This window comes from Fukomys damarensis, unplaced genomic scaffold, assembly GCF_012274545.1.
Source record: "Fukomys damarensis isolate Sample0158 unplaced genomic scaffold, DMR_v1.0_HiC HiC_scaffold_12, whole genome shotgun sequence".
Classification (NCBI taxonomy): domain Eukaryota; kingdom Metazoa; phylum Chordata; class Mammalia; order Rodentia; family Bathyergidae; genus Fukomys; species Fukomys damarensis.
This window is the reverse complement of record NW_022900924.1, coordinates 49,981,147-49,994,357: the sequence shown is the minus strand read 5'-3', so window position 1 is coordinate 49,994,357 and position 13,211 is coordinate 49,981,147. Positions and strand designations below refer to the sequence as shown.

Here is a 13,211-nt window from a genome sequence, read left to right as displayed (position 1 = left end):
CGGCGGCTTTTTGTGGAAGCGTCCAGCGCTGGGGTCGGGCGGGCTGGAGCCTTTCTCGGAGCGCCCCCGGCCCGGGTTTTTTTCTGGGCGCCCAGGGGGCGGGGCCACGCCTAGCCTCTAGGAGCTTTCGCGGAATCACAGTTGTCACCCAGTGGAAAGGGCCCACAGACCCCGGTCGTTCAAGCCCTCCCATTTTGCGGTGAGGGCAACTGAGGCCCAGAGAGGAGGGTTTTCCTCGAAGTCATTCATTGGAGGCCCGGTCATAATTAAACTGGGGGGCCCAGGACTCCTGGTTCCCTGCCTGTAAGCATTTCACCAGTCCCCACCTTGTGACTGGTGCATTGGGCCCAGACCTTCTCCTGAGGGAGCCCTCAGAGGGACCCAGGGACCAAATCCGACTTGAAGTAGGAAGTACCAAGTGCTGGGGATGTGGGAATGAAGGGATAAAGTTTTAAACAGGCGGTTCCGGGGAAAGAATTTGCATTTTTGGTCCCTGGGGAAGATACAGAAATGGCTCTTGCAGGGGGCTGTGCTTGGTCAGGGCTTTTGAAGGATGGGAGTTTCCTGAAGCCAGCCAGCAGAGTACAGGGTCATCTTAGCTGCAGACGGAGGGGACTGAACTATGGGTGGGAGTGGAGGTCCAGCCATCTGTGGTACTGTGTTGGGGCTTTAGGTTTGGGGTGGGGTGTAACATGAGATGAGCTCCTTAGGGGAATTGTGCCTTGGTACTCGGACAGGGCGTGTCTTTGGAACCCCAGAGTCGCAAGGAAACTGAAAAAATCTCTCTAGCTTCCCTTTCTTCAGGACCCCTGACCCCCAAAACATTAGCCAAAACTCGGGGTCCTCTCTGAGTAGCTTTTCTCATAACAGGCTCAATCTTATTCTCAGTCTCTTCTCTTTCAGCTTCCTCCTTCATTGCTAAAATTCTTTCCTGGACACTGAGACTGGTTCTCATAAAGGTGTTAGTGACTCAGTGGTTTACCTCTCTGTGAACCCTTTAAGGAAGGCTTTAGGGGGAAGGGAGGCAAAATGGATAGGGACTTCTTTTGAAAGTGCTAACTCTCACCCTTAACCCCTTCACTCTAACTGACAGGGAAACAAAGAGGTCTAATGAAGGTAGGTGACAGCCTTAGAGCCTACAGCAAATAATGGTTTGCAGAGCTAGGGGTACGGAACGTCCAGTAGTGAGGGTTCTCTCTTCCCCATCAAGATCTTCTTCCTTGCAAGGTTTTTGCCAGCATCAAGGGCAGTCACAGAGATTGTGTATCCTGCATTTAATCTTTGCAAGGTAGCCCCAACTCCAACGCCAATGCCTTTCTGGGTGGGATTAGCTCTGCGATGATGGGGGGGATGGGCACAGTGATCAGGTAGCCCCCTGGGGTCAGGCTCCCTGAAAGCAGTGGGAGCCTATTGGGTTGGCTTTGGGGGTAGGCCGGACTGAGGCAGACCCTTCATGGAGTGACCATCATAGTGGAGAAACGATCTCTAGGAGGCAGGGAGACATTTCCAGGTGGTGAAAGGTAGGAGGTGAGACCTGATCATGAAGCACTTCAGGAATTCCAGGCTATGGAATTTGGTTGTAATTTAAAATTATCATTTTGAGGGTTCTGAACAGGCTGGGGCCTGATTGAGAGGCAAGTGTTGGCTTTGGGAAGCTCCTGGTTGCCCAATTCCAGTGAGAGGTGGTGATTTGGCCCAGGAATGTTATCAATGGGTGTCTGTTCATTTACTTGACACATGTTGCTGAGTGTTATGCATCACTGGCAAATATGAAAATTTTACAGCAGGTTCATGTTTTTGTGGAGATGAAGAGATTGTATTAAATCTGCTCTAAAACACTTTTTCATATCACTGAAATCCGGTTGTCTTATAATAACAGATGTGTCACACTTGAACAGTTTTTTTTTTTCATTCTAAATTGGTAATGACACATCTTGTAGTCAGTGGTTTAAATTTGATAGAAAATTGTTAATCGTGTCCTTTATGAATGTGCTATAGTACTTTATAAACCACTTTTCCATCACATATTCCATTTGAATCTCAGATATGCGTTGAGCATTGGGCCTGGTGACACTGCTGTCTCCATTTTAACCCTTGCCCAAGGTTACATAGTTCATTACGGCTGTGCTCAAGATTACAAACCCAACTTTGAAGCCTGGTGGTAACATGTGGCTTTACCAACTATATAACTGGTGTGGCTTGGTTGGGAAGGGGAGGAATTAGACTGGATTTGCTTTCAGAACGATGGCTGTAGGTGTCAGAATCATGAGAGGTTTTGGCCAAGGATAGTACAGCTTGTGGAAGTCCTTTTATGCCAGAAATGTGTGCTGCTTCAAATAGAAAAAAGATTAGACAGAAACTGGAAGGCAAAACCAGAGGTTGGAGATGCAGCCATTTTACATAGAAAGAAGCAGTGCGCAGAGCGCACATATCCTTGAGCCTGCCTGGGTAGGCCCTTAGGAGTGCAGAGATAAGGAGTTCCTTGTGTTCGGAGCTCTCAGGGGTGTGTGCATGTGTGTGGAGGGCAGCTGCTGCTCTGCAGGTGGTCAGCCTCAGGGAAGCCAATGGAGGCTGTGTGCTGTGAGAACTGAATCTCTGGGACTAGGTAGGGGTTGGGCCAGTTCTAGAACAGGTGAGAGAAGACCTGCCAATCACAGTAGTGGCATATGCAAATACTGGGAGGAAGGTCATTGATTCTCCAGGCTGGTCCCCCATGCACTAGGCTCCACCCTCAGCCCTTTGTATTTATTTTTTTTTACTTTCAGCCAGGACCTCACTAAGTTATACAGACTGTTTTTGAACTTGCAGTCCCTCAGCCTCAGCCTCCTGAGTAACTGAGGAGCTAGGATGACAGCTGTGTGCCTCTGTACGAAGCCAGGCACTGTTGTGAATTGCCAGCATGAAGAGGGCTGCGGGGAAGTGGAGAGAGAGGAGGACATCTTTTGTTTTTTGTTTTTTTTCCCCCTAAGTAAGGTTTAAAGGACCTTTTTTTTCTTATTGAGTTTATTGGTAATTTTTAGGTATATAGTACAGTTACATTTTTTTAACTGGTTCTTCAGAGACTCATGCTGCAGGAGAGCAAGGCTGGGCAGAGGCTCTGGAACCGTTGCTGTGGGATTCAGTATTTGGTGGTAATGTAGGAGGCACAGTAACACTTAGTAACCAGAACAGTGAAATCTGGTACTTTGACCCAGGGCAGTAATTGAGCCCTCACAGCTGAGTAGGTGCATTGCTGGGTGGGGACTTTTCCTGGAATATGGCTTTGGAATGCTACACTTTGCTAAAAGAAATTTGCTAGAAGAAACTTGCTGAAGGTGAGGAAGAGGGGGATGGAATGCTGCTACTTTTTGTGTATGGGAAGCTAGGATCTGGGTGGAAATCCAATGGCGTGATGGTACATGTGAGACTCCTCACGAGGGGAAGAAAGGGCAGAAGGAAGGCATGAAAGTGTGTTGGGGGAGTGTCTGGAGCTGCCCGGAGGCATGGAGGAAGTGGCTAGACTCCTAATTTGGGCCACAGAAACAAGATGATAGTAGGCTCCTGGCTAAGGGTCCATGGCATTAATGTTTGGAAGCCAGCAAACCGTAAAGTCGAGGCTGGAAAATGTTTATTTCCCTCTCATTTTTTCTTTACTAATACAATTTTAAACATTTCTGACTGGGTAGCAAATGCTTCTGTGATTGCCATACTGATTCATGAAAGTGGGTTTTATGACTGTTATGGTGTGGATGTGGTTTGACCAACAGTGGTCCTTGTGTGGAAGGCTTGGTCCCATGTGCTGATAGGGTGTGAGACAGAAGGTGGAAGCCAGCAGGTGGTCCTTAGGTCTTGAAGGCCTGAAACAAGGAAGGAGTTCAGGAAGCTTCCGGGAATCCCGAGTTACTGCCTGAGTCATTCTTTGACTTCCTGTCTGGGGTGATCTCTCTCATTACCATTGTGTTCCTGCCATTTTGGGCCCTTCACCAGGGCTAAGCTGATGCTCATACTAAGCCCTTGAACCAACAGAATTGTGAGCTACATAAAGCTCCTTTCTTTACGAAATTCCCTAGCTTCAGTTATTAAGTTATAGTGCAATATGGACTGAAATCATGATTGTTAGCCTCATTGTGCAGGTGAGAAAAATGAGTTTGCTGAAATAAAGTTGCACAACTGAGTGACATGGCTGAGTTTGAGCTCTTGCCCAATCGTTAGCTTCTTTACTCTTTCCAATGGCCACGAGCAGGAAAAATTCAAACCAGTATTGTGCTTTAGCATTGTTCTTACATTCATTGGGACTTGGTGGGGTCACAGTTGGTGATTTACCTTGGTGAGCGGGCTTCTCAGTTCTACACCTGTGCTTTTCCAGCTCCTCTTTTTGGATTCTTCCACTCCCACTTCCTTTTACCTTTGGGTGTCTTCTCTCTCTAAACTAAATCATTCATTCTAAATTATTCATTCTTGGAGAGGACCTGACCTCTCTGCAAATCTTCAGTCCCTCTTCATAATGTGTTGTGGCTTCTGTTTAGAAGTCTCCCCAGTGCCGTGGTGCAGTCACAGATGGGGCTTTTTTCTGGAATGATTCATGGTGCATAACTGGGCTTCAGGGTGCTAGGATTAAGGATGTGACTGGTATGTGCCCTAAGTAGCCTGCCTAAGATAAAAGGGGCAGAAAGACTCTGTTGAGGGCTTGACTCTTGCAGTTCTGTTGCTTTTGCTACCTTGTGGGTGCCTCTGCTCCCATTTCTTTTGTTGCTTTTGCTGCTTTTACCACCGTGAACTGTTGCCCCTCCTGCCATCTAGCTTCGGATCTAGCCGATTATGGACTGAAACCTCTACAAACTGTGAGCCAAATAAATCTCTCCCCCTTTAACTTTGGGTGTCAGGTATTTTAAGCAAGGACAGAAAGTAACTAACACACACTACCTCCTTCCCCAGTCCCTTGTTGGGGCAATAAAATAAAGGAATAGAAATCATGATCTCAGTCATTACCTTTGGTCTTTCAGCTCCTGCTCCTGCAGCAGTAGTAAGTGTACTCTGGAGCTGACTCAGACCCCTGTGGCTGGATCCTGCCCTCCTCTGAGTTATCTTGATCCTTTCCTCTGAGCAGCTTTCTGGCTCTGAACTCAGGGGTCATTTACAGTCCTTCCTGTCACCTGCCTGCCTCAGGTGGGTCATTTGCATTTTGAGGACTCACAGATAATGGCATGAGTGAGCTCCTTATTCTCTGGGCAGAGGAGACAGACCCCAGGAGTGGTACCTGGCAAAATGAATAAAACCTTGATTTTCTTGGAACACTTCACATCTCTGGTGCCCTGAAGATGTTTATTAGCTATTTGTTAAGCGAATGATCAGTGTTTATTGACATAAGCAGGAATTAACACTCCACCCAACATATTTGCTTCTCTAAGTCCCCTAAATTTATCTTCTAAAATAGTTATTTATTTATTTATTTATTTATTGAGATGGTGTCTTTACCTAGACTGGCCTCGCATTTGCTATCTTCCTGCTTCCGCCTCCTGAATAGCTAGGAAGACAGGCATGCATCACCAGTGTGGTGCCTGGTCTCCCTTCTACTTTAAAGTAAACTCCCTGAGGATTACAAAGATGTTTGCCTCCTTCGTGGTCCTCTTCTGAGTGCCCAGAAGCGTGCCTGACACATGGTAGGCACCCTGCAAATATTCACTGTGTGAAGATGGGGCAGGACATAGTTTCCTGCACCCACAGGACAGTAGTCTTGGGGGAAAGGGGCCGTTTTGACTTCCAGAACCTTAGGCCTGTAGACACCCAGGATTGGGTTGAGAATTGCTGGTGCTGTAGGTGCCAAGGTGACACTGGACAGAACCATCAGCCTCCTGAAGCTTATCACCAGGTAGCTGGGTTGTCCTTGAACAGCCTCTAGTCCGTATCTTTACTTTCGCTGTTTCCTCAACCTGGAGTTCCCAGCCTCTCTATCTCTGCCTGCTGTAAACTTATACTCCTTAATAGCAAGGTCAAGATCTGTCATGGACTGTGAACCATTTTCCAGACTTTTTGCCCTGTCTGCATATATGTGTGACCACATGCAACTCAGTCTCTTGCCTTGCAGTCAGTATGTGTGTACAGAAATGCTGGCTACTGGCTTACAAGCCAAACTAAGAGAGGCTGCCTTCAAGGATCTTTACTCCAGCACGGGAGAGAGTCTGGAGGCGAATGTGCTAAGGCCTTTGTGAATGGGTCGTCAGAAAAGAGTGACCACAACCTGGATGAGCTGGTGAGTACCTGTGGAGAAGAAGATATTTGGGTTGGGTTGGAGGAGTGAGTGGCAGTTCTCATGTAGACATAGGTAGAAGACCTTTTCAGGCAGAGAGACCCTGATGCACATACACAAGCCAGAACATAAAAGTGTGTTTGGAGATTACTGTGAGAGATGCTGGTAGCTTGAGCTAAAGACTGGCAGCAGGGTGGAGGGAGAGGCTTTCGTTATTGTTTGAGCAAAGGAGGGCCTTGTGGTCCTGTGTTTTAGAGAGCTCTGGTGGCAGAGTGATAGGAGGTTAGGATCAGAGGCAGGGACCCCGATGAAGAGGCTCCTGTAATGTCCTGGGATGGGGAGATGAGCTGTGTCACAGGAGTAGGGTCAGGAGAGGGACAAACAGATCTCAGGAGCTGTTTGCTGTTGGAATCATGTGGAGTAGCTTGGTTCCTGCTATTCGAATTATCGGCTACCTTGTCAGTCTTGCCTGGGAGAAATGGTCTTATGGACAGCAAAGCGTGCCATCAGTAGAAGATCCAAGCTGGAGGCCAGTCCCAGCCTTACAAGTGCAGGTTAGGGCCTCGGTAGGCAGAGGGACCTGGCCCCTTATGGTATAGATGAGGAAACTGAGGTCCTGAGAAAGGGACAGACTTGTTCAGTCCCACCCAACCCTCATTTCCAGGCAATTTGTCTTTCCGAGGTGTTTTTCATTCTCAGCCTCTGCTGTATGGGATACATTTCCTCCTCCCAGACCCAGGGGGGATTTGCTCTGGACAGTTTGGGGACAACTAGATAAAACGTGGAGATCATTGTGTCTCAGGTTTGACCTTTTCACTTTGTACTTTAAAAACAGTGTGATTAAGATGGTTCAGTTTGTGCATTGTGTGTATGTGTGTGTGTGTGTGTGTGCGCGTGTGTGTGGTTTGGGGATTTTATTTGTGTTACTGCCATCAAGACCTGCCACTTGTTTGCCAGAACCCAGCTGCTGGATCTATGCTAGCTGCAAGGTTTCTTCTTTGTAACAGCTCTCTTCTCCTACTCCTACTCTTCTCTTTTTATATTTAATTATTTTTGCTCACCGAAAAGTTTGTTAAATCAGTGGTCTTAGATACATTACAAGGCAGAGCCTCTTGTCTTCTCCTTACCTCTAAACCTGCTTATCACAATTCATCTAATAGAACCCATTAGTATTTCATAGCCTCTGTAGCATTTTTTATGTTGGCAAATATATTTTACCATCATTTTTATTACTTGATTCCCAATTGCATTCAAGGGGTGGGTAGGTAAGAGCGGTCTTGTCTCAGAGAGAGGGTGGACAGGGGTTTGAGCAGGGAGAGAATTGGACTCTTATGGCCCAAATGCTTGTCTTGCTCTTTCAGTTTTGCAAGTGAGAAGATATTGATGTGAACGTCTGCAGCAAGCCCTATACTCAGGCAAGGAATTTACTATTTCTCTAGTGCTAGTGAGGTAGCATTGGCTGCCTGTGTCCAAGGCTTTGAAGGCAAGGCTGAGACTCAGTGTGTGACTGAAGGTTTGGGCTTCACTGTGCTGTTATGTTGGCAGTGCTGTGATCGGTGGTTTTAGGTGCAGGGAAAACGAAGACCCTGTGATCTTATGTAAAGCCCTGTGAGCTCATGTGAGTTCCGGAATGTGCTTGAGCCTCAGTTACCTTGAAACAGATATCCTGTGACACATCACAGTGCACTTCGAAAACCAGATAAATTCTGGTGACCAGGCCTTATCAACAGTAATACAGCTGGGCGTGGTAGACGCACTCCTGTAATCCCAGCACTCAGGAGGCTGAGGTAGGAGGATCGCTGTGAGTTCGAGACCATCCTGCGCTAGATAGTGAGTTCCAGGGCAGTCTCAACTACATAGTGAGACCCTGTCTCAAAATAACAACAACAACAACAAAACAAAATAGTAATACAAAACGTTCACGTGACCAGGTGGTATGCAAAGGTGGCCAAGTCTGGATACCTAGCACTGACTGCACCGTATCTGCCATGCCGTCGGTGACACCCTTCCCTGCTGCTGGGGGCCAAGGGGTTTAGAGCTGGACAACTCCAAGTTTACAACCTAGCTGTGCTGTTTAATAGAGGAGGCTCCCTTGAGGTGGTCACAGACTATTTTACCTTCTGATGTTCTCATCTTAGGCCTCTTAGTAATGAGGGCACCGTGGTTGAAAGTCGTGTGCTCCAGGAGTTGGGATGAGAGCCACAGTCATTCACGGGCATTTCGAGGCTCTGCCGCGAGGTAATCTGTCACCTGTGAATGACTGCGAGTGGCTCTCCTTCCTCCATGACCACCCCACTCTGCCTGGGTTTTGTGCTGAGTGGCATTTGCATTTTCTCCTCCCGTGGGATTTCTTCTGCGGCAGTGTGGCTGTACAGTGGCCTCACAGCAGGGCAGGACAACCCCCAGTAGGCCAAAGGGAGAGCTGGCTAAGGGTTCCTCCCCAGAAATGTGTGTGGGAGCCTTTTATGGGACAGGAAAGCATGAGGACTGGGACAGACCAGACTCACTGAACGTAGAGAAACGGCTCGGACTCCCTGGCCCTGTCACCTGCAGCTTGCACCCTGCTTCTTCGGTAGCTGTGCCCACACTCCTTACTTAGGCCACTCCTTACTTAAGCAGCTCTACTTCAGCCTTGCACTTCTCTCCCTGTGAGGAGAACAGAGCTATGGATTTATGGAGGATAAGAGCCCTGATTTTATTTTTTTTTAATTTGAGATGCTGGGAATCAATCTCAGGGCCTCACATGCTGGGCAAGTACTCTGCTACTGAGCTAGTTCCCGAGCCCCCTTAAGAGAACTTTGTTTTGTATGTTAAAAGATTTCTTTGCTACAGGACTTCAATGGTAACAAGCTGGGAGACTGAGGCAGGAAGACTGCAGATGCAATTTCATCTGGACAAGAAGTGAGACTCTGTCTTACATACAAAGCAAAACAAATAGGACTTAAGATGGGATGTAGCTCAGTGTGAAAAGCATGAGTTCAATCCCTAGTCCTGAAAAAACAAACAAGAAACCCAACATGTCTCCTTAAGATTATCCTCATTTTCCTTACATACACTTTTTTTTTTTTTTTTTTTTTTTTTTTTATTGTACTGGGATTGAACTTGGGTCCTTGCGCTTGCAAGGCAGGCCACCGAACCGCTGAGCTAAATCCCCGGCCCAATATAAAAATGTTTGAAGCAACAGCACCCGCTTCACAAGTAGAATGACCATACTTTCTGATTGGCCTGCGAAAGCCCCAGTGTGTACCTGTGCTGTAGCTGAATATTTCAGTAGTGTCCCCTTTTGCTCTCAGAAGTGTTCTGATCAGGAGGACAAATTATACAGTCACCTTCCTTGCAGGTGTGTCCTGAAGGAAAAGCATTGTAAGCAATGTGTATAAGGCCAGGAACTAAATTTAGGACTCAGCCAGCATCTACATCTTTGTTGGATGAGAGTGCTCAAGAAATATCTTTTGAGGCACTATGTTTCTAAAAGAAAAGCTTCGGAACATTTACAGGTGAGGTCCGGATTGTGGGTGCTCAGTTAATTCGGCATAAAGCAAACGTGTTAGTAAATATCCAGAATATAAGCAGCAGTGGTGAGGGAGGGACAGATGAAATGCTGGTGGATTATGTCGGTGTGCTGGAGCACATGCAGAAAAGCCTGTTAGGTATGCCTGTTAGGTGTGGCTGAGACATGGAAGGACAAGAAGGCTTAGGCTGAGATGTGATGGGCAAGCAAAATTTCTCTGGCTTCCCCTAGTTGAGAAATGAGTTTGATTCTCTGCCTGTGTGTGTACTTCTGTTGGGCTCCTGAATCTATTAATTTCCACACAGTGGCCCATCTTGATAATGATTTCTAACTAGGAAAGCCCAAGGCTGCACTGAATTCAGTTCCAGAAGGTAATCAGACTCACCTAAACTAATTCTAGAGAATTTCCGTTGAAGATGGATGTTGTTTAGTTCTCAGGAAGAGAGCAACTTGGTTGACACCTGGAGCTCCTATCTTGTTTGGATGAAAACTAATCATTTTCAGGAACTGTAGTAAGGAGTTGCCACGCAGAGGGTGGGGTGTTCCCTGACTCATGGGAAAGGTAAACTCTGCAGTGACCAGGCAGGTAAGTAGCACCTGTTTTCAGACTGAGGTGAAAGAGAGGTCAGCATTCCAGTGGCTGGTCATTTCCACTTGGAAGTCTTCTCAGCTATACTGTAGCAGCTTCACTTGGAGAATATGAGTAATGACAGTTGGACATTACCCTAAAGATACAGTTGTGCATCAGTTTGACACATCTGTGTAGTCATTCATCCGACAGCAGGTGTCAGGTGCACCAGCAAATGCAGAGTGAAACATACCTTGGGTTTTGGGGATCAGAGCACGAATGCTTTGTGATCTCTGCCTCTGGGAGATGATATTAACAGTCAAGTCTATATGTTAAAAAATACAATGGCTCTGACTGGATAATGGCAAGCTCTGGGGATGTGGGGAGACTTCACAGATGGTCATTTGATTGGGCATTGGAGGATGAGGGGATTTGGAAGGCTGGCGGAGGAGAGGATGTTCAGATGGGGGAGATAACAGGGACTGAGAGGCGTGACGCACTTTGGCAGACCTGGAGGTAGGAGAGGTGGACTGCAGAGGAGGCAGGAAGGCCTGTTAAGACTGCACTTTGAAGGGTGCATCAACAGGGAAGTGAGATAGTTGGAACGGTGCTTGGGAAAATAATTGACTGTGGGGCTAGGTGGTGGCAGGGGAGGGGTCTGGGCCCAGCAAGAGGTAACAAAAAAGCCAGGGTAGAGCTGGATTAGAGCTGAGGCAGTGGGCCCGAGCGAGGACTCACAGGCAGAGTAGCATTTGCTCAGTGTTCTTGTATTACCTGAGAGGAAATCCAGGCCCTGAGAAGGTGACGCCTGCAAAGCCCACAGCCTGGTTCTAGCATAACCCCAAGGTGATCTTGTGCTCTACCCAGTGTCTTGGGAGCATGACAGAAGACATAGTTATAGAAATGACTCTCTGGTAAGAAAGATACTCTTTCTGTTTGGTCAGACTTCTGTGGAACCTTTTCATCGGTTTGTTTTCTGAGACTGCATCTCATTATGTAGTTCAGGCCTGCCTTGAACTTGTAATCTTCCTGCCTCAGCCTCCTCAGTCCTGGGGTTACAGGTGTGTGCTACCATGCCTGGCTTTAGACCTTTCTGATTCTTAGTAGCCACGACTCTTTTTGGAGGTACTGAATCTGTAATCCTTGAAGATTTTTAAGTGGATTTTGTTCCAGTGAAAATTCAGACCGATCTAGAAGGTCTAGCAGTGAGGACTTATTTTTTCTTCTGTTTTAATTCCTGGGAAAAGATGCTACTTTTAGCGGACTTATCTGGAGGGCCCCTCTCCATTTGACTCCTCAGGACTATTTTAGTCAAATTGGACAAAAGGCAGAGAGAGAGAAAGCTAAAAATGCAGGATTGAACCCCGAGAATGTTGGGCTGTTGCGAAAGCAGCCTTGGGAGGGAGCAGCTATTTTGATGTCCTCAAGTGAACACTCCCACACTCCCCAGGGAGACCTTTGTGGCCTGGGCCAGCCTGCATCATCCTGATCAAAGTGGAACCTGCCAATAAAGTGTGGCCCTTTCCATACAGGAGGGCACTGATAGGGCTCTACAGTTAACCAGATGTTTCCCTACAAATTACAATCTGACCATCCCAGCGGGGCGGATGTAGTTATGATCATCCTGATAAGTGGTAAAAATGCAATAAACGTTTGCTGAATAAACCTGTGAGTGAATGATTGATACACTGTGAATCAAATAGTAGACAACTGACTTGAATTTGAAGAATATCTTTATTAGTAACAAGTTGAGTGTTTCTAAACATTAGACGGTTATCAAGACAACGAGACTCATTTAGAATACATTGACTCAGACATTAAAGAACAAACATCAAAGTGTTTGCACCCGGACACTTTGATCTCTGACATGACCATAACCCTAATCTTAATTGCCCCAAAGTATGTCTTCTTTCTTGTATCTGTGGGATGATTTTTTTTCACTTGATATTATTATTTAAAAGGCTCCTCCTAAATTTATTTTTTGATGTAATCAAAGATTTGTTAAAAGCGATACATTCCAGTGTCACCATTTTGCATACTAGGATAGATTTCATTTTAAAAAATGAAATGCAGTTCTGTATATTAGAGCGTACAGTGATAAGCAGCAAGACAGCTTTTACTCCCCTCTTCACTATTCCTAAAACGTAATTATTTCTTTGGTACCTTAACTTTGCTTTACCTTTTTTCTCTTGTGTTTGTGGCTATCTCCCCATGGATGTAGAAAACTGCCTGGATGATTTGGGAGTCACTGGGTTGAGGATTCCGATCCTGAGTGGGTTGCTCATGGGCTGCATAATCTTATACTGGCTTCCTCGTCCCAGAGAGCTTCTGGTTCCTCACCTGTGAAAGGGGGTGATAGCACCTTTCATGGCACGTGATTGTGGAAGGAATTCTCTGATCAGTGTAGTCAAGCACAGCCACACTGTGGCACTGGAAAACATCCTAGTCCTCTTGGTTGGGTGGGGTCTGTGTCTCAACTCACTAGCCATAGTCAGCCTTCAATAAGTGTTTATTGATTGGCTACGTATGTTTTAAAGTTTTTCTTTTTTTTTTTCCCAGAGGAAACTTATGGATACAAAAGTCCTACCTGTTATTTCTCATAATCAATTGCTGTTCAGCCTCCGGGAAGAAGGCTGATTTGCAGAGTCATTTGCAATATGTGACTCAACTTGTTTCTCTGTATCTTCACCAGGATTTAATTTTATAACTTGTATTTGCCTTTGCTAAATTAATATGTAAGAAGTGATATTTCATTGTTGCTTTAATTTGCATTTATTTGGAAAATGAGAAGAATTTCCAAGTAGTGGCTTAGGGTTTGTGTTTCTCCTTATGTCATTTGTCGATGACAAGATTTCCAAATGGTTTAGACTGGGGAAGCTTGGTAAGAAAGAGTTAAAAATGGTTAG

General features: G+C 46.2%; 1 protein-coding gene across 6 annotated transcripts in view; it reads left to right on the top strand.

The window, feature by feature from the left end:
- The window catches only part of Lpp (LIM domain containing preferred translocation partner in lipoma), a 612,241-nt gene that overhangs the window by 978 nt on the left and 598,052 nt on the right, over positions 1-13,211 (top strand). For 5 of the 6 annotated variants that reach the window (XM_010624129.2, XM_010624124.2, XM_010624127.2 and 2 more), the window contains exon 1: positions 3,227-3,314. The exons of the other annotated variant lie outside the window; for it this stretch is intronic. The gene's annotated coding sequence lies outside the window, so the exon portion shown is untranslated. Of the gene's footprint in view, positions 1-3,226; positions 3,315-13,211 lie in introns of those variants that run through there. 6 annotated transcript variants of the gene reach the window in all.